This window comes from Corvus hawaiiensis, chromosome 3, assembly GCF_020740725.1.
Source record: "Corvus hawaiiensis isolate bCorHaw1 chromosome 3, bCorHaw1.pri.cur, whole genome shotgun sequence".
In the NCBI taxonomy this organism is placed as follows: Eukaryota; Metazoa; Chordata; class Aves; order Passeriformes; family Corvidae; genus Corvus; species Corvus hawaiiensis.
Genome location: NC_063215.1, coordinates 61,388,025 through 61,407,572, shown reverse-complemented (window position 1 = coordinate 61,407,572; position 19,548 = coordinate 61,388,025). Strand labels below are relative to the sequence as shown.

Genomic DNA, 19,548 nt, shown 5'->3' with positions numbered 1-19,548 from the left:
CTGTTCTTATCTTGACCCACAAGTTTATACTTTTTTCCAATTCTCCTCTCTATTCCAGTAGGGTAGGGAGTGAGTGAGTGGCTCTGTGGTACTTAGTTGCCAGCTGGGGTTAAAACCTGACATTCAGAAAGCAGAATGGTCTTGGGATGATGATTTTTTCACTTGTGGCTTGCCAGTTCATGGGCTGAGAAAAGGGTGAACTATTGTAGCCGTGTTTCCGCATTAATCCATTTTGAACAATGAACCTAGTGAGGGGAGATATTACAGGAGGGCAAAGAGTTTTCATGGCTAATTTTTCTTGGAGAAGTATACCTGCTCAGCTTATTTCTTTGCTGCAAGTAGAAGAGACAACACATGGACAGGTAATAATCTTTCTTGGTGCCATGTGGCATAGGATTTCACTGGAACATGGTGATGTGTTATTGCATTCCGAGTGCAGTATTTGTGTTGTGAATATGTGCAAGCATGCAGAGACTCTGCTCAGTGAGTTATTAAGCCTCTTTATCAAATGCATAACAGAATCAGCAAGCTACACAAATTAGATGTCTGAGTCATAGTTTTCACATTTGCATAGGAGGGATAATAGTACTACTTACGACAGGATGAAAGGTCGTAAGTATGTCCCGTGTTTATGTATGTATTTTTAAGCAACATAAAATATGAAATTTGAAGTAAACTTTTATTTCTGATTTTTCTGATTTATGTTCTCTCTTCCTTCCTTTTCTATTTTCTTTTTAGTTGCAAGTAGTCGGCAGTTACTAAAAAGAGAGCATAGGAGATGATTCATTTCCAAATAACCACAATAGGAGAAACAAATCAACTTGAAGTGAAGCTTTCACACTTATCTGTATAATAAGCACTTGCAGATTCTCATCAATTAGTGATTGCAAAAACTAATTTGCAGTAGGATATGACATATAGGAAGATGACCTTTAATTTCTCACTAAAATTCTGAAGGCTAACAGCCACTGGCAATAGAGAGATGTCCTGTTAGGGTACACTGACATTTGATGGAAAAAAAGAGTCCTTGCACCCCTACCCCCTTAAATTGTAGAAATGATTGTTTATTGATACTTCTATAATTTCAAACTAGTTTACAATATCTTTTCTCACTTTGATTTCTCCCTTCCATGAAACATCTGCAGTCTGTTAGGTTAAGATCTCTTGTAACCTCTGATGTGTGACTTGGTTGTCTTTGCCTAAAAGAAAAACAGAGTGAAGAAGCATGTGTATTTTTTGCCTGAGGTAAATAGGAGCACATATGGGAAATGCAATGGAAAGTTGCATGATGGATGACTGTAAACATGGATATTGTAGATGCATAATTATTTTTTAATGTTTTATATATTTGAAGTGCTTGAAATGATAGAGTAGTAGTATCCATGGTAGCCTTATTCTTGCCTGGTTTGGATATCCCACCCTTAGCATCACATTCAAAACTTCTCCTTTTGTGGATGCCATTATCTTTTTGTACCATAAATCATTTAATAATAAAGAAAACTATGATAATAATTTCTCTTTGATATTACTGGAGTAAGTAAGCTATAATTCTGCTGAAATCAGTGGAGCTTCACAGGGCAACAGGAACTTGAGGAAAGATTTGTTGGTTATTGTTACCTAGGGGAACAGAATCTGTCTGCTCTGTTGATTTACTTAGAATGCAAGTTCTGGGAGGTGGGAAAGATCGTTCTTTTGCCATATGCAAACATGTAGAGCACCAGGGAAAAGAGTCATGGCAAAGGAGGTCACATGGAAAATAATGGGGTAGTTGGTGACGGCCAACACGGCTTCAATAAAGGCAAATCATGCCTAAAAAATTCTTCTACTCTGGAGTTACAGCAGGAGCAGAAGAGAAAAACTCAGCTGACATCATCTATGTGGACTTGTGCAAAGCATTTGACATTGTCCCATGACATCCTTGTCTCTAAACTGGACAGACATGGATTTGATAGATCAACTATTTGGTGGGTAAAAAATTGGCTGGATGGTCACAGCCAGGGAATTGCAGTTCACATCTCAGTGTCCAAGTGGAAAGCAGTGACACAAGTGGCATTCCTCAGGGGTTGGTATTGGAACCAGTGCTTTTTAACATCTTTGTTGACAACATGGACAGTGGGATTGAATGCCCTCTCAGCAAGTTTGCCAACGACATGGAGCTAAGTGGTTCAGTCCACAAGCTGGAGGGAAGGGATGGCATCTGCAGGGACCTTGACAGGTTTGAGAGGTGGGTCTGTGCAATCGTCATGAAGTTCAACAAGGTGAAGTGCAAGGTCCTGCACCTGGGTTGGGGCAATCCCAAGCAAAGTACAGACTGGGTGTAGAAAGGATCAAGACTATCCCTGGGCACAAGGACTTGGGGACGTTTGTGAACAAAAAGCTCAATATGTACTTGAAGCCCAGAAAGCCCCCTGTGTCCTGCACTGCATCTAGAGCAGCGAGGCCAGCAGGGTGAGGGAGGGGATTCTCCCCCTCTGCTCTGCTCTTGTGAAAGAGTGCCCACCTGGAGTGCTGCATCCAGCTCTGGAGCCCCCAACACAAGAAAGACCTTGACCTGTTGGAATGAGTTCAGAGGAGGACCATGAAGATGATCAGAGGGCTGGAGCAGCTCTCCTATGAAGAAAGGCTGAGAGAATTGAGGTTGTTCGACCTAGAGAAAAGAAGGCTGTGGGGAGACCTCATAATAACCTTCCAGTACCTACAGAGGACCTACAAGAGAGATGGAAAGGGTCTTTGCACAAGGCCATGTTGTGATAGGACAAGGGGCAATGGCCTTTAGCTGAAGGAGAGTTCGTTTAGGCTAGATGGTAGGAAGAAATTCTTTACCATGAGGGTGGTGAGGCACTGGAACAGGTTGTCCAGAGAAGTTGTGGATGCCCCATCCCTGGAGGTGTTCAAGGCCAGGTTGGATGGAGCTTTGAGTAAACTGGTATAGTGAAAGGCATCCCTGCCTTTCCAGGAGTTGGGAGGGAGTTGGAACTAGATGATATTTAAGGTCCCTTCCAATCCTAAGCATTCTGTGATTCTATGATTCTATGTTTCTAGAGCCTTGGTCTCACAGAATTGGCCTGCCTGGGGCCACACCACTTCATGCTGCATCCATACCATGACCCATAGTGGGAGGCTGTACAACTACTACAGCCGTAGTTGATGGTATAGCTGCTGTACAGGGACAGCAAACGATGCAGGAGGTGGAGAAGAGAAACAACGGATGTTGCTTTTTGGCAGAATTTACTGCAGCGATACTTCAGAAAGAGCTTGGGGCACTTGTATTGCTAAACAGTGAGCTAATAGGAGAGAATAGTAAATTCCTGACTTGTATTTTTGTTAATGTTTCAGTGAATCTGAAGCAAAAGGAAGTTTTAGCCTTCTGGAATAAACTGCTACTGAATTCCCTTTATTTCAAAGTAATATGCTGACATTTCTCACTTCCTGCTGAAGTGTTTATATACTGTCAGATAATTTCTTGGTTCTCTCTTGGAAGCTACTACAGTTTACTGAGGAGCTGAAGCATTCATTACATCTTTTATGTGTCTCAGAAGGGTATTACGAAGTTCAATTAACATTCGAGAAGTGTTCTGCAATTCTCAGATGACATGTACAGTGGAAGCATACAAAGTGGTTATTATCCATTGAATGCATGATATTTGCTGTGTATCTATCTTTCATCAAGCTACTCCTAGGTAGAAATGTTCTCTTCTTGAAGAGTGCTTGAACTTGTGCACCAGTACCGGCCAAATATAGCATTAGAGGGTGTGAGATTTTGCTGCTCATTGAAATCACTTACAATTGAATGGGGAGTGACAAATCATTGTTCAAGACTTCATTTATATAAAAATGTTAACAGTTCTCAGTCACACATCTTGTAAGGACTTTTGAAGTAATTGTGAAAATAAGCACAAAGGAAAGGAAGTCTAGGAGGCAGGAACCATGATCCTGCTATTGTGAGTGTTTCACCTGGCAGGCAATGATTACCTTTGCAGTCCCCGCACCACTTCTAAGGTCAAGTAAGCAGAGTAATTAGAACATGAATTCAGAGTTCAGATTGTCCTCGTAAGTTTGTGCCTTGATATGGCAGATTGTGGGAGGATGGGTTGCCAAAACCTTGACATTTCATTATTCCTGGAATGAATCATCTGTGCAGAAGAAAGGCTGAAGTCAGTCTGCCCTCTTTGAATGAATATAGGTTTTTCATATTTAAGTATTGTGAAGCTGGTTTCAGAGCACCCCACGATTCATGCTTTCCAATAGCACACTTGGTCAGTCAGGAAGCCCTTCCAATGGGGCTCCCTAAATGCAAGTGCCCAGGAGACCATTGGACCATCAGATGCTGAGTGGGGTTAGGGTATAAGCACAAAATACAGGCAAATGCGTAGGATCCTTCAGATGTAATACAGAAGAGGTATTTGCAGCTGAGAATCTGTCTCTAATAATTAACTCAGAAAGCCAGATAGTTTATTTCTTCCCTTCCAGGTCCTACTAGGAAAACTTTCCTTTGTTCATGAGTATCACAAGAGTGCAACAACTTCCAGTATCTCTTCTCTTCTCTTCTGGCACCTGCTATTATTCCAGCCCATCCATAATGAAATTCCCTTTCTGCCAGGAGTGAAGAAAGAGTTCCAATTCTATAAGATGTACAGGAGGGATGGAGAAGAGAGCTACAGTGGGGAGAAGTAGTAGTGGCAGAGTGGGAAGTGACTTGAATCATGCAAGAGGCATTTGTCTCTCCTGAGGAAGCATCTGTCTTTGTTTCCTGTGTCCATGCTGGACCACAAAATCCCTAACATGGGTGCCTCTGTTAAGCACCCAAGTAAAATTTATCTAGTCTTCAATTTCACAAATTGCCAGGGGATAATTTGCCCATGAGAACATGTCATGACCATGAAATTTTTGTTGACTGAAGCCATGGAGTTTATCCATCAGTTTATCTGTATCTATTTCTTTTTTTTTATGGCATTGTAACAATAAGGACCATCTTCTTTCTCTATTGGGTATAAATTGAGGTAGGATTTCAGGACTTGTACCTTTTCAATACAGTTAGTACTGTATTCTCTTGAATTAATTCTGCTTAGTTTTCCTTTTAAGTTTGTGGTATAATAAAGTATCAACTTGTTCCTTTGAAATAGACTCTGGTGCTGCTTGTCCCAGCCCTGGAGAGGGGGAAAGGGATGCAGGTGAGCTGCAACCACTGAGCAGGGGTTGTTTGGGTCTCATGATCTGTGTGGATCTGAGAAAGGAGTGGGGGAGAAAAGATCAGTTGACCCACTGGACCTTGCTGATCAAAGGAGTTGTTTGCTACTCCTCACTTCTGCTTCCAGACTACAGTGCATGCACAAAGGTATGGAATCCTGAAATGGGGGTGGGCACAGTCCCTGTCTGGTGCCTTGTCAGACAGCTCATTGCTGGTGGATGTGTCAACATGCATTCAGATCCCACGCCGTGCCCTCACTGCATTGAGTGTCCACAAAAGCACCTGCCTGTTCTGACAGGTGCATTTTGGTGGTGCCAGGTCTGATTCCTCACTTATTACCTAGGGGTCTAAATTTTCCTCACTACTTTTTTGTGGTGTTCTACACACAACACTAGCAAATAAAACAAGGTGTATCAATCACCATATCTGTCGTCAGGTATTAGTGGACCGTGTCTTCTCACCATAAATATCTTTCTATTTTTAACTATTGATTTGAACTTTTCTTTGGTAGTGTGGAAAAATATGAGTAGAGTAGCTTCATGCAACAGCAGACACTTTGATTTTTAAAAGAGTGAAGGACTAATTTTGTCCCAATGTGCTATTAGAACTATCCAATATCTTCTATTTACAGTGTTTGCTCATTCCATCTAATAGATATTTGTGTGGCAGAGGCAATGAGGCATGATTACCAGATGTTTCCAGTCATCCTGGGAAACAGATTTGTGCCCTGAAGGCTGGAAGCCTTTCCCTTTTTATCAAAAAAATGCTCATTTTAAATCCCAGAACAGTGTTTAAGGATGTACAAGTGTGGGTATTATCAATGTTCACATTATGTGATCTTTAATATAAAGATGGATCTATATTTCTATTTTGGCCTTAACTCTCACCTCCTACAAAGACCACCAAACTTCTGAGATTTATTTCTAGCATTAAGAGTAGAAGAAAGGTGAAAGAGGGAGAGGAAAAGAGAAGACAGCCTACCTGTGGAGAGACATTTTATGTATACACCATGTGTCCTCCTTCATATGGTCCTCCAGATAGAAGAAAAGATCAACTCCGTTGCCTCCCTCAGAAATGTCTCTCTAGAAGGACACTGTAAATGCAGTCAGAAGTCTATATTCCAGATTGAAACTGGGGGCACCAAAAAATAAGTGACCCACCCTGATACAGTTCATTTATATCTCAAACAACTCCACAAATGGAGAGCACAGGCTGCCTTCTCAGTCTGGCCATAACACTAATTTAGAATACCTTGTCCTTATGTTTAAGCAAGGTTTGGATGAAATTTAGAAGTCCAGCAGCTAAAGAGCAATTCACGTTAAAATTGTTTAATAGAGAAAATGTCAATAATTTACTTTTACTTGCATCTTTTCATGTATCCTTCAAAAATTCCTTGTTCCAGCCTAAATTTCTCAAGCCCACACAGAATCTCTGTCTGAGAAAGACAGACTACAAATTCATTCTCTCAGAGAAGCTTACAGTTTTAAAAAATTACTTTAATTTCATCTGTATACAAAACCTGACATTTTAAAATTTGCCAAGAAAGAATTGCAAGAAAAAATAATTTCACATGGAGCAAAGTTTTACTTACAAAATGCTTTTTTTTTTCATCTATGATTTGTTTTTATTAGTCTCATCTGCTCTAATTGAAATTTTAAAATGAAAAGTTGAATCAAAATTAGTTTTTAGCACTGTCATGGTGCTCTGAAATGTTTTAGCAATCTCAGAATCTCCAGTTCAGATACCAAGACCTTTTGTCTCCTTCTATCCCTCCCTCCCTGCATGGAATGATCTTCAAAACCAGCACCATTGTATTGGGACTTGCTATTGTTTCTCCTATTATTTTCAAAGGGTTGGAATTACATTAATCAACCAAATGAAAGAAATATTCAAGTTCTGACCTTCTCCAGTGCAGGTCCCAGGGCATATCTTTACCTCTGGCTTTTGGATATTAGTACCTTCTTGGTGTTCCAAGGCAGCAGAATATTTATGTGTGCATTAACAGCTAAAAAAATCCAAAACAAAACAAAAAAAAGCTTTGTGAAATGTGGGCCACTCAATTTGAATTAGAGGGCTCAGTCTTGACAAGGGCTTTCTCAGTGACCAGTTCAGACAGGATGAAGTTCAGTTCCTTGAACACAGACATCCATTGCCATTAAAGATATCCTTTAATGTTCACGTGGTCTCCTGTTGTATCTTCAGAAAAAGTCTTGTGTCACTGACTCCACATGGTGTCCTTAGACAGTACAAGAATCCTGTCCTTAGGGTTTACTTAAAGTGAATCATAGCAGCAGTTTCACTGAACTCAGTAGTAAGCAGATGCTGAAGTTAAGATCCCACCTAGTGATATGTTTCTGTAGGACTCAGACCACTGAAGGATCAGGGCTATGTTTACTTGGAAAAGCCAGAATACTATTTATGATTCACAGAACCATATATAGAGTAAGAATTTAAAGATGTCAGCCTAAATCCTGTCTTTGTTAGTGATCAGTAGCAGGTGCTGTCTGTAACACAATAGTAGCAGGGCCAGCATGTAGCAGTGCTTCTTCAGATTTTCTTATGGAAACCATAAGTTTTCACATAGGGACTTCCCAAGACAGGGAGGATATCTTTGCATTTGCTAAGAGATGACTTATCTCTTCCCTTCCCTTCCCTTCCCTTCCCTTCCCTTCCCTTCCCTTCCCTTCCCTTCCCTTCCCTTCCCTTCCCTTCCCTTCCCTTCCCTTCCCTTCCCTTCCCTTCCCCTAGATGGAAGGGTTTTTGTTATGAATACCATAGTAATGAGCTATAATAATCCATGAGGAACTGTCAGTGAGCCTTCCCTGGCATCTATTTGTAACCTTGGTTTTTTTTCACAGACAAGTATGGTATGCTAATGCTATTTTCTACTGTCTGAGAACCACCTACACCTATCTTTATCCTTACACATTCATCAGAAATCCACTGTCAGCTGTAAATAACAACAAAATTGAATTGTAGGCATTATGTATTTAGCCCTGTCTTGCCTGAAACACCCATCTGTACTTAATGCAATATTTTCAATTGTCAATGTCTCTTCCTCTACCCATGCATCATGACTGCCAGTAGGCAATGCAGTTAAGGATAGAGTTCAATTATTTCCAAAGATATAGCACTATAATATTAGGCATGCAGATATTTTCTACAACAATTCATATTCTTGTATGATTGTCTGCTCTTTTTGGCCACTGTTTGCCATCCACTGCATATAAACTCTTAACAGTGCAATGCTGTTGCATTAGGAGAACTCCTGGAAAAAGGCTTGAAAAGCCAGAGAGCCTTGGGGTTGTAAAAATATTTTTGTCAAAGAAAACAAAGTGCAAAAACAGAAAAGCAAGCTCTTCTTTTCTTTTTCCCTTTTATAAAAGAAGACTTAACACTTCCTTTTTCCTTTTCTTTTTCTCTTTTCCTTTTCCTTTTTCTTTTCCTTTTCCTTTTTCCTTTTCTTTTTCTTTTTTTTCTTCTTTTCCTTTGACCCTATCCCACAGATTAAGGAAAACTGGGTTACAACTGCTGGTCTTACCTAGTTTGGTTTCTCCTCAGGAAGAGAGTGCTGTTTACTGCATGAGCAAAAACCCAATGATGGATTAATTTTTAGTGTTATTTGAATTGCTCCCTGCATTGTAGGGAAAAAAATCAAATCTCCGGGCATGCTTTATGAATGTTAAGCAAGCTGTGATTTAATTTATGAATTCCTGATTTGCAATTCAGCCACAGAGGTATTCATGCATTCACCTCCTATTTAAATTACATGCTTTAGGTTAATTAAATCAGGACTAGATCTAAAACCACCCAAGATACGCAGTTCTTTATGTATCTGTATTCTTTATGCATTTAAACCAATTCTTCTAGCAGGCCTGTGGCAGTTACTGTCAAATAATATAGTAAATAATACATGATAACCACTTGGGACAGAATAAGATGTAAGTAGCACTGCAGCATTTATAAGTAACTGTTTCAAGTGGTTTGTGTAAGCCTAGCTCTAGTTAAGTTGAAAATCAGATGACTGGAAAACTGGCATGAGAAAAAGAGGTGAACTAGGGATTTCCACTGGCAAGAAAAACAGTGGAATTAGCTTGACTGCAAAGGATGCAGTCTATTTATATTTTATCTTATTTTGCTAAAATGGTACCCAATCACCTAATATACATTAAGATGATTTTATAGTAGTGAATAAGATAATAAAAGAATAGTGCTTTGCAAAGGTAGTGCTCCTTTGGCACTGAATTCATATACATGCTGAGTTTCCCAGAAACTTTGAAACTTTTTTCTCATCTTAGGCAAAATTTTCATAGAGCGATAGAATATCTGAAATTGGAAGGGACCCACAAGGATCACCAAAGTTCAACTTCTGGCCCTGAACAGGACTACCCCAAGAGTCACACCATGTGATTGAGAGTGTTGTCCAGATGCCTCTTGAACTCTGTCAGGCTGGGTGCTCCCACTTCCCTGGGGAGCCTTTTTCAGTGCCCAATCACCCTCTGGGTGAAAAATCTTTTCCTGAAATCCAACTTAAACCTCCCCTGACACAACGTCAGGCCATTCTCTTGGATTCTATCACTGGCTTCAGAGAGGAGGTCAGTGCTTGTCCCTCCTCTTCACCTCATGAGGAAGTTGTAGACTGCAGTGATGTCTCCTCTCAGTCTCCTCTTCTCCAGGCTGAACAAACCAAGTGAGCTCAGCTGCTCCTCATATGGCTCCTCCTCTAATCCCTTCACCATCTTTTTTGCCCTCCTTTGGATTCTCTCTAATAGCTTTATACCCTTCTTATTTATACTGTGGCACCCAAAGCCCACCCCAGTGCAGAGCAGAGTGGGACAATCCCCTCCCTTGCCTGGCTGGCGATGCTGTGCCTGATGCACCCCAGGACACGCTTGGCCCTCCTGGCTGCCAGGGCACTGCTGGCTCGTGGTCAACTTGCCTTTGAACAGAACCCTCAGATCCCTTTCAGTGGTTCTGCTCTACAGCCTCTCATTCCCCAGTCTGTCTGTACAGCCAGGGTTGTTCTGTCCCAAGTGCAGAATGCAGCACTTTCACTTGTTGAACTTCATATCCCCAACACAGGAAGAACATTGACTTGTTGGAGTGAGTTGAGAGTAGGGCCATCAGGTGGATTAGAGGGATGGAGTACCTCTCCTCTGAGGAAAGGCTGAGACAGTTGGGGTTGTTCAGTCTGCAGAAGAGAAGGTTTTGAGAAGACCTACAGACATTAATTTTAATACTTATTTTTTCTACCATATAAACACCAATGATATGCATTTGAAGTGCTATCTAATGCATCATCAAGTAACTAGAAACAACAGTAGAAAAGAGATGCTTTGAAGACTGTAATTACCTTAACCCTTCTTTCTTCTAAATTTGATAGCTATGGATTGTGTTTATGTAATACTCAGTGCCTGAATTTTATTCAGGTAGACTTCCAGTTTTTAGAGGAAAAGAACATTTTTGGAATTCCTTCCTATCACTCAATCATTTTAGGAGCCTGGATAAATAGAATAATTGATTTAAAATAATTTTTTTTTTAACATTTACTATGGCGAGTTTCTTTTTTCAGCCTTTCTTGATTTGTGGGCTTGAGTCGAATGCAGGGTGGAAAGTTAAAGGGAGGAGGTTTGGTTTCATTACAATGGTGTTATTTGTATTTGATTGATTTGTTTTTTACTGGAATAGCTGAGCTCTTTTTTAAGTGAAAAACCTGTAAGTAACTTAGTAGTAAAAGTGTAAACTTGCTCTTTGAGGCATACCCTGGATCGGAGGCAGTACAACGGCCCATTGCTCTGCCTGATGCTTTGGGGACTGCTGTGTCACAGGCAAGACAGGACCACCCACTGTCTGGAACAACTCTCTGGTCCCACAGTGGCATGTCTTGCTTGGGGACTGCTAACCCTGGACTAGGGACATCATGGGATCTTCAGCATGCAGACTTTTAAAAACCTGGAGAGTGGCCCACCCCTCACTCATCAACAACTAATCCTGATTAGGAAGGCATAGAAGAGATGACCTTCCAATTTTAGAGTAATTTTTAGTTTAATCTTTTTTTCCTCTATTCAGTCATTCTGAGTAGTATTCTCCATAATTTCTAGTTTATTTTTTTTTCATAACCAGGGGTAAAAGTGGGGTGTCATGACAGGCTGAAATTTTGGCTGAAATTCTTAATCATCACATGGGATGCCTAAAGGTTTTATTATGTGAAGTTTGAAGTACATATTTAAGGGAAGAATGAGAAAGAAAAGAGAAAGAAGACTCAATAGGCAGATTTGCTGTCCTTCCAAAGATTTCAGGGCAAGGTTTTCTTGAGAACAGGTTCTGATACCTGGGGAAGGAATTGCCACATGGGTCAAAATTTGAGAAGATTTCAATTCAACTGAACATGGTGACACCTGCAATCTCCTCACTGGTACATGAAAGACAAGTGCTCATAGCATGCCCCACCCTTTATGAAATTTTAAACAATGAGCTAACAATATATGTCATATGTCTGCCAGTGTTTAAAAAAACATAAGAAATTAATCAATGTTTTTCTTATGTGCAAGTAATTCCCTTGGAGATCACAAAGCTCCTGCAGACTAGCTGAACTGTAGGTAGGTATTGACCACTTATAGATTATTTGAGGGCTAGTTAGGCTTTCTGTGGATATGATTTTTGCCATGTTTTGGCAAAATAATTGTAAAAGGAGAATGAAATGCTGAATCCTATGTCGGTGCAAAGAATGCTGATGTTGTGACAAGCACAATGTCATAAATTCAACATTTACAGTTTGTTCAATATACCATAAATTAATGAGCAAAAGAAGGTCATCTTATGCTCAATTTCTGTGGAACATCTGCACAGTTTTTTTGATGGTTGTGAAATACTGAAAATGGGAAAAGTAGACTTCCACAGCGCTATAGCTAGTTGTTGTGCATGACTGAGAAATAGTATTGTATCAAGGTACATGTGTTACAGAAATGCTAGGTTATGGCAAGGTCTGAGAAAGGAATGTGGTCATCTGAAGTAAGACTTAGTGTTGGACTAAGTTCATTTCAGCTATCCCCACTGACAGCTGCCTGAGATTATTAAATAAACCAATTTGTATCCGGTTGCCGCCTGTGAGCTCTTCTCTCAGCTGAGGCACTGTATCAAACAGTGTGGCATTCCCATTTTACTGAAAAATAAAGGAATCCATATGAGTTCTCATTGAAGGTGCTCCTCCACCTGTCTAGATTGAGGAGTTTGATCTTGTGAGCAATTTGAGAGCATGCTGCCCTGGTTGCAGGTGACAATGCAGGGACCATTGCTTTCTTTCCAAGTAAGTGTCCCCTTGCTAAGCAATAGCTCCCTGGTTACAACACATATACAGAGTTCTGCCTCTCCTGACATCACTTTCCATTTCCCTCTGAAAAAAGAATCAGTATTTTCCTTCTCCAAAGACTGTGCTTCTTTTTTTTTCCTGTTTGTTTTTTTGTTGTTGTTACTGTTGCGACATTGTTCATAGGATTTGAGAGTAGCTGTGAAAAAAGGTGTAAAAAAAGGTCTGGTCTTTATCTACGTATTTTGGCTGTTCACCTGGGAGATAAATAGCATGGGACTCCTGTTTCAAAAATCACTTATGTCAAGCAGTCTTTGACTAGAGTACACAGATGGTTTGTAAAACAGGGTGGGAACCTAGGTCTCTTCACTTTAATCTGAATGCTCAAGCTACTAAACTATGAAGCCATGCTTGCTAATATTCTATCTTAGCTGCCAATTCATCATTAATATTCTTTTCCCAGAGGTTACACTCACTAAGCAATTTGTAAACAACAGCAAATCAGATAAAAAGCCAAAAGCTGCCTTCCAGAGTAATAACAACAAACAATGAAAAAGACCCAGACTTGCCAATACTATCTAGATAAGATCACATTCAAAGTGAGAATTTCCACCATACAATGAGTTCTTTTATTGAGGTGTTCTGAGAGGAACATAATTACTAGCCAAGTGACTGTAGACAAGCTGATACCTGTGATACATCACAGCCTCGCTGAAATGGTATATTATTACATACAGTATTGTACTGTAGTCTATGGAAAAAAATATTTGCTAACCTTACTCTAGATTACCTGTATGTTAACTGTAGAAAATATGTTAATGCTCTTGGAATGATGAAGTGCTTTCACCTTCTTTTTTTTTTGATCTAAAAACCTTTTAAAGGTCTATATTTAAGGCACTGTGCCAACATAAGGTGAGCAATAGTTGCTGACCATTGAAAGCCAGAGGTAAATAGACTGATTAGGATCTGTAAAGAGTGAGAGATGAATACACAGGGAAATAAATTTATGTCACAGAATTGTAAGGCTGGAAGGAGCCTTGGGAACATAGTCCTTCCCCAGTCCTAAGACAGAACTAAATATGCAAAGTACACTTTTGTCAAATGCTTGTATATCCCCTCAATACTGGGAGGAGGTTTCTGCTCCAAACAACAGGGTTCTGGAAACATTTTCAAAGAGCAGTAAAGGGATTGAAATACTAAATAGTGTCAAGATTGGAGCTTGACCAAACTTGACCAGGTCTGTGAAAGGGATCTGTGGTATAACAGCCAGTACTAAGAGGAGACTGGAACTGATCTCTGGAAAAAGTCTGTACCTGCTCTATAGTCTTAGAAGGAGCTGAATATTCTGCCAGGAATAATATTTCATTTGATTCTGGTTCATGCAGGCCAAAACTCTAGCTAACTGTAAATTTGTTTGCAGAGTAGGTTTAAGCAAGATGTTGCAGTGCAAATCAGCAGGAAATACACCTGGGCTCAGCCTTAGGTGCTCCTGCCCTTTGACAGGAATATAGGGCAGAAAATAGACAGAGAAACACAGACTAGAAGAGAGACAGGAAGGGATGGGATGGGGATGGAGCCATTGTCTAGGGCAGACAAGCTTCTTGTGTGGGGGATTGAATAAAAGCATGAGTGTGAACCCAACTCCCTCAATCCCCAATATCTCTGTCCCCCACCCTCACCAGCAGCCAGCCTGACCTTCCAGGACCCTGGCATGAGCAAAGGAGGTGTCCAGCCTATGACCATTGGTTGATGCCCTGTTGCTTTAGGGAACTCCTTCCATCACCTCTGCTGAGCCATCACTGCCTGCTTGTAAGCAATCACCATCAGAGCTGGCAGACTGTCCCCCCCTAGCTGGCCCAGGAAGAACTTGTCCTGATGGCTTGGTGCCACCAGCCGACCTCCCATGCCTTTTTCTTTACTCCATGGGCCATACCAAGTCCTGATGGCATATGACTGCCTCTCAAGAGCCGCCACAATAATACTAGACTGAATCTTCTAGAAGTTATGCCCCTGCTTCTCTCCCCTTCATCCCTGATAATGTGACTTTCAAATGTGAGGACAACCTGCATGGCTCTGTTAGGGCTGAAATCTGGGGTTTTTTAGCTGATGTCTAATCATGCTAGATGCTGGTTTGTGTTCAACTTAAAATTGCAATCCAGATTTCCTGATATGCCATGTCTCCAAATTAGATATTGTCTTAAATTTCTCAGGGGTGCAATAAAAATGTTTTCAGAATAAAACCGTCAAAGAATATTAGCTTTATTAGCAGTAACAGAAATGAAAAGCAAGCTGTCTTGAGTGTACGCAAGATATAAAACTCGGTGAATGCAGATAAAAGGACAGATTTTATGCAATGACAGCCCAAGATCAAGAAACTGAAACAGGTAAGTGATAAACATACCGAAAACATAAGGTTCCTTGGTATTAAGAAAACATTAATTTTATCTTGCATACACAAGCAGAACTGAAGAAATTAAAATATTAAAGAAAGACTGGCAAATGCTGAAAATCATGTAATATAATATTTTGTGTAGATTTACTTTGTAGTATTCAGTTTCTCTTTACAAAGTCCTACCTCAGTTTGCATCAAATTCTATCACCAAATAAGAGTACTTTCAACAGGTTCATGCTCTTTTGATTCATACACAGGCAAAAACTTAAGTAGAGCTCAGGCTGGAAACGTATCTAAATAATTTAATTTGTAATTAACTTGTATGAAACCAGAAATAAAAAATTGTGAGAATGTATTATTTGATAAGTGAATCTAGACATTATAAGGTATAAAAATATGTTTGGTTGAGCTAGGAACCTGTAATATTCTCTCTTAGAACCTTCCCAAACCCTCACCTGGTTTAAAGGCTGCAATCCTGTTCACTAAGTACTTCAGAGGTTGCCTTCAATTTTTCTTCATTCATCACTAACGAAATGACCTCCTTTGGAAGAAACCTTCACTTTCCTCACAGTGACATTGTGCAAAACCTACAAGGCTGTGTTTGGGTAACTTTAATGTTTGTTGATCTAAATTAATTTACACTATACTAATTTTTAAATCTCATACTGTTTTATCTCCAACTCCTTGATTGTCTTGCTATAGGAGAAGGCAAGAAATGTTGGTAGGGATCTGGGGAAGGTGATGGGAAAAGACTGGGTTTTTAGCCCCAACTTATTTTGTGAACTTTCTCCCAGTTTGCAAAGAAAGGTTTTAGCTCCGTGTTCAAAGCAGGAAGGATGAGAACTCTGAGTTGCGATGGAAAGCAGGAGTGTGTTTATACCCTGTGGTGGAGTGCCAGAGGAAAGGACTTCATCATGTTTTCTTTAAACAAGCTTGCATGTGTGCAGGAGTGCAGCAGCTGTGGGATCAGTGCAGGACAACTACTGTGCTATTTCCTCGTTACCTCTGGCCTGGGAGGACAGCCTTGGGTCCTGCCAATGATCTTCCCAGCAGCATTCCCACAGCAGCGTCTGAAGTTGGCTGAGAATCCAGAGGGGCTTCCACATGGTTGTGTTGCTGTGGGATGATAGCTGGTACCCCTTGAAAATAATTTACATGGCAGAAAGGACTGCTGAGAGACATGCTGGTGTTTTTCCTTTCCTGTGGAGATGGTGCTTAGGAACTTAACGTAGGCCTTTCAAAGTGCTGTCTTCTGTCAATGCTTCTTCTTACCTTCAGTACTTCTCATTCTGTTGTAATCCCAAAGCCCACTGAAGTCCATTGCAGGATTCCACTGGCCTGTGTGGGTTTGGGACCATATTCTAGCATATAATTTATCTTCAAATGTACTAGAAATGGACAAACATGAGCATAAGTTATGCCATGTCTCAAGCTGAGCCACTTTTCATTCAAATGTTTTGAAAGTGGATAAATGACAACATTTAAAAAAAAGAATCTGAATGTATTTGACATTCTCAATGAATTTAGCATAGCTAATGGCATTCTAAGAGTGTTGTGATTTTTATCTTGTACCCTCATGCATTGTTTGGGCCAGGGAGAGTCCCCCCCCTTCCAGCTTTTGACCAACATGATCAAGCCACTCTTATTACTTAACTCTTCACAATAATTGGTTCATTGTGAGCCACAAAGTTTGTAGTGTTGGATCCCCAGCTGTCACAGCTCAGCATCTTTAGGTAATATTTGTTACAATGACAGCATTATGACAACTTTTAAGGTAGTATCTATGAGAAATCAACTAATGTTGTTGTCAAGTGAACCAGTAAGATCATTGTTGCTAGTTACAGGTCACAGGCCCTACACTAATTTTGGATTGTGAGGAACAATGCTTTTAGGGTTAAAAATGCTTCAAACAGGTATATGAGTCAGAAGCTGATGTAATTTTTATTCATTGGCCTCTCAGAAGGAAGCATTGAAAAACACTTGAACTTCAAATGTGGCTCTGGAAATATGCTCAGTGAAAAGGAAGATTTATCAAAGTGAGGGAAGGCAGTGGTTGCTGAGAGATAAATTCATTGTTCTGAAGATCCTGACTATCCCTCTGCATATGTGACTCTGGTGAGATTCTGACTGGGTGGGATTTTAGACTGTGGAAAGCAGGGGACCAGCCAAATGATGAAGAGCAGTAACAGATCAATTTTTAACAATGAAGTTCCATAAATATTCTTTTACCTGGCTGTAGGAAACTGTCTGTACTTAAGGTGGCTGTCTAGAAAATGAAGTATTTTAAAGAGAATTGTTGTCCCATGATCAAGGAGAGCTGTCAAAACCACTTGGCAAATAAACAGACAAAGTAATTAATGCCAGAGATATTTATGTGTTATTCCTAAGGAGAAAACATTAAACCTAAGGAGAAAAAAAGTCATGCTGAGTGTATTTGAGAGTCTAGCACAAGTTGCCACACAAGTTTTGTGAGGCAGAAGGGATGGGATATAAAGAGCTCAGAAACTGGGCTCTAAAATTGTATTTCCCTGTCATTAAGAATAGAATAAATGTGTCTCTCATTTTTGGTCAATCAGATCCACCCTAAAACAAAGCTCTTTTAAAGTATTTTATGGGTTTCTGGGTCTTATTTCCAGCGTGGCTAGTCATCTCCATTGCCCTCAAACTTCACTACTTCAAGGGCTATACTTGTTGGGATTTACTGTCACACATTTTTTCTTAGACAGCCATCTAATAAATGGAGGCAAAGAAGAAACTAAAGATCAAGATTTTTTTAAATTCCTTATCTACAACTTTCTATGTGCTGAATCAGCATTTCTCCCAAGATTCCTACCTGTTTGTGCATGATTTTTTTGTAACCTACTACCTTCTTTTTCCTTCTGGCTTTGCTGTCTAGCTTAAGAACTATCCGAATGGAACCCGAAGTGTCTAGTCAGGCTCATGGTAATGACTGAGCAGTAGGATGAGCTGCAAGTCTCCTGAAAGGAGCGGCAGGGCAAGCCAGTCAAGAGTTTCTTAGTGATAGGAGAATGATGTCAGTGTTTAGACACATCTCAAGGTGATGCCAGCAGCTCCCAGAGTGTTTTGGACATGGAACAGCAAGGTGAGAAGGGACACTTCAGTTTCTTCCTTTGCCATTTAGCTCCCTGTCTCCTTTTTTTTTTGCTTGAGAAAGAAATCACAAAAGGAGCAACAGAGGTGATAGCTATGGCCTTATCCCTGTTGCCTCCTTTGCCTAAGGAGGGACACTTGCAGCCAACCAATTTCGTTCCAAGGTTTTTTTCCTCCTCTAAAAGTCAGAGAGGAGGAGAGGGAAAGTAGCTGCACCGCTTGATTTTCTCACCCGTAAATACCGGCTTAATGTTTGCTCACTTGAACAGTTTGTCAAGAAAAAATCAGCCCCTGACAAGCAGGCTGAAGCGCAAGGGACGCGGAGCGCTACGGGGGTGGAGGTGGCGCTGGCTCCTCCCCAGGGAGGGAGGCAGGACGCGGGCAGAGCCGGCCCGGGCTGGGCGCTCCGGCAGCCTCGCCCCGGGTGCGGGTCAGCCCCTCGGGGCTCCCGGCCCCGGGTGCCATTCCAGCCCTGCCGGTGCCATTCCGGGCCTGCCGGTGCCATTCCGGGCCTGCCGGTGCCATTCCAGTCCCAACAGGTGGCAATCGCCGCCCGGCTCCGCTCCCCCGCCTCCACCGAGCACCTGCACAGAGGGCTCTGCCTGCCGAAATCCTCCGCATCCAGCAAAGCCGGCTCCTTAATGCAGCTTCCTCAGCACAAGCTGCCGCCTTTCAGGTTACAGAACATTTCCTGAGCCTGATATCATTCTCTGCTCCATACCAGAAATCTGAAGTAGAAGTAAGCAGCCGTAAACTATGGCGAAAGCCATGATGTTGTCTCAGAGACATTTACCTGGAGTCACACCGAGCTTCTCAGGCCTTTGTAGGTTTTAGTCCGATGCAGGATTTGCCTGTCTTGTTCTGTTTTCATTTCCATATTTGTTCCTGAGGTATGAAAAAATAAATAATCTCAGAAAATGAAGGAGTGTCTGTGTGGAGAACAGTGCTCTTAGTGAAGCTAAGAGTTCATGCATTGCCATGGAAACGTTCACATCCTAGCAGCAGCTTATTGATAGCAAGATGACATGAAAAGACAAGAGCTGATGCCTTTGACTCATGGGAAAACAAGCTATCCTGCATTTCTACTTCTCTACCTTCTTTTCTTTTCCAAGAGTGTACAGTGGTTTAACATAAAAATTCCTAGTGGACATTTCTTTTCATAACTGTTTGTGGGTTTCTGTTGAAACATTACTTGCTGAGAAAAGTTCATACATTTGAATTATTTTAGTTGTCTATCCGACCAAAAAAAAAATTAAAAAATTAAAATACAGCAAAGAAACACAAAGCCATTGAACTATTCTTTTCTTTAGAAATGTAGCAAGATGTTTTTTGATTAACTGAAAACATGTAGAAGGTTAATTCAATGTTTTCTCTCCATCTCTGCATTTCCCAGAACATTTGCTAAGGCTGAAATCATTAGGGTGTCATTTGGTGGGATGCAGGGTGGAATCATTTGTGGTACGGTCTGCGTTCCTCATGATGCCCAGGGAATGCATGTGCTGGGAAGTACTGAAGGTCTTTATGTGCCTTTGGGTATGGGTGGGCAGAGCA

The 19,548-nt window shown here is 40.9% G+C and overlaps 1 long non-coding RNA gene across 1 annotated transcript; it reads right to left on the bottom strand.

Moving 5' to 3' along the window:
* Window positions 1–869: 869 nt before the first annotated feature.
* Window positions 870–18,944, bottom strand: LOC125324164. The gene is made up of 4 exons (XR_007202840.1): window positions 18,791–18,944; window positions 7,090–7,193; window positions 6,170–6,281; window positions 870–1,199 (listed from the first exon to the last, which is right to left on the bottom strand). It is a non-coding gene; the product is annotated as an uncharacterized LOC125324164 (long non-coding RNA).
* Window positions 18,945–19,548: the final 604 nt, after the last annotated feature.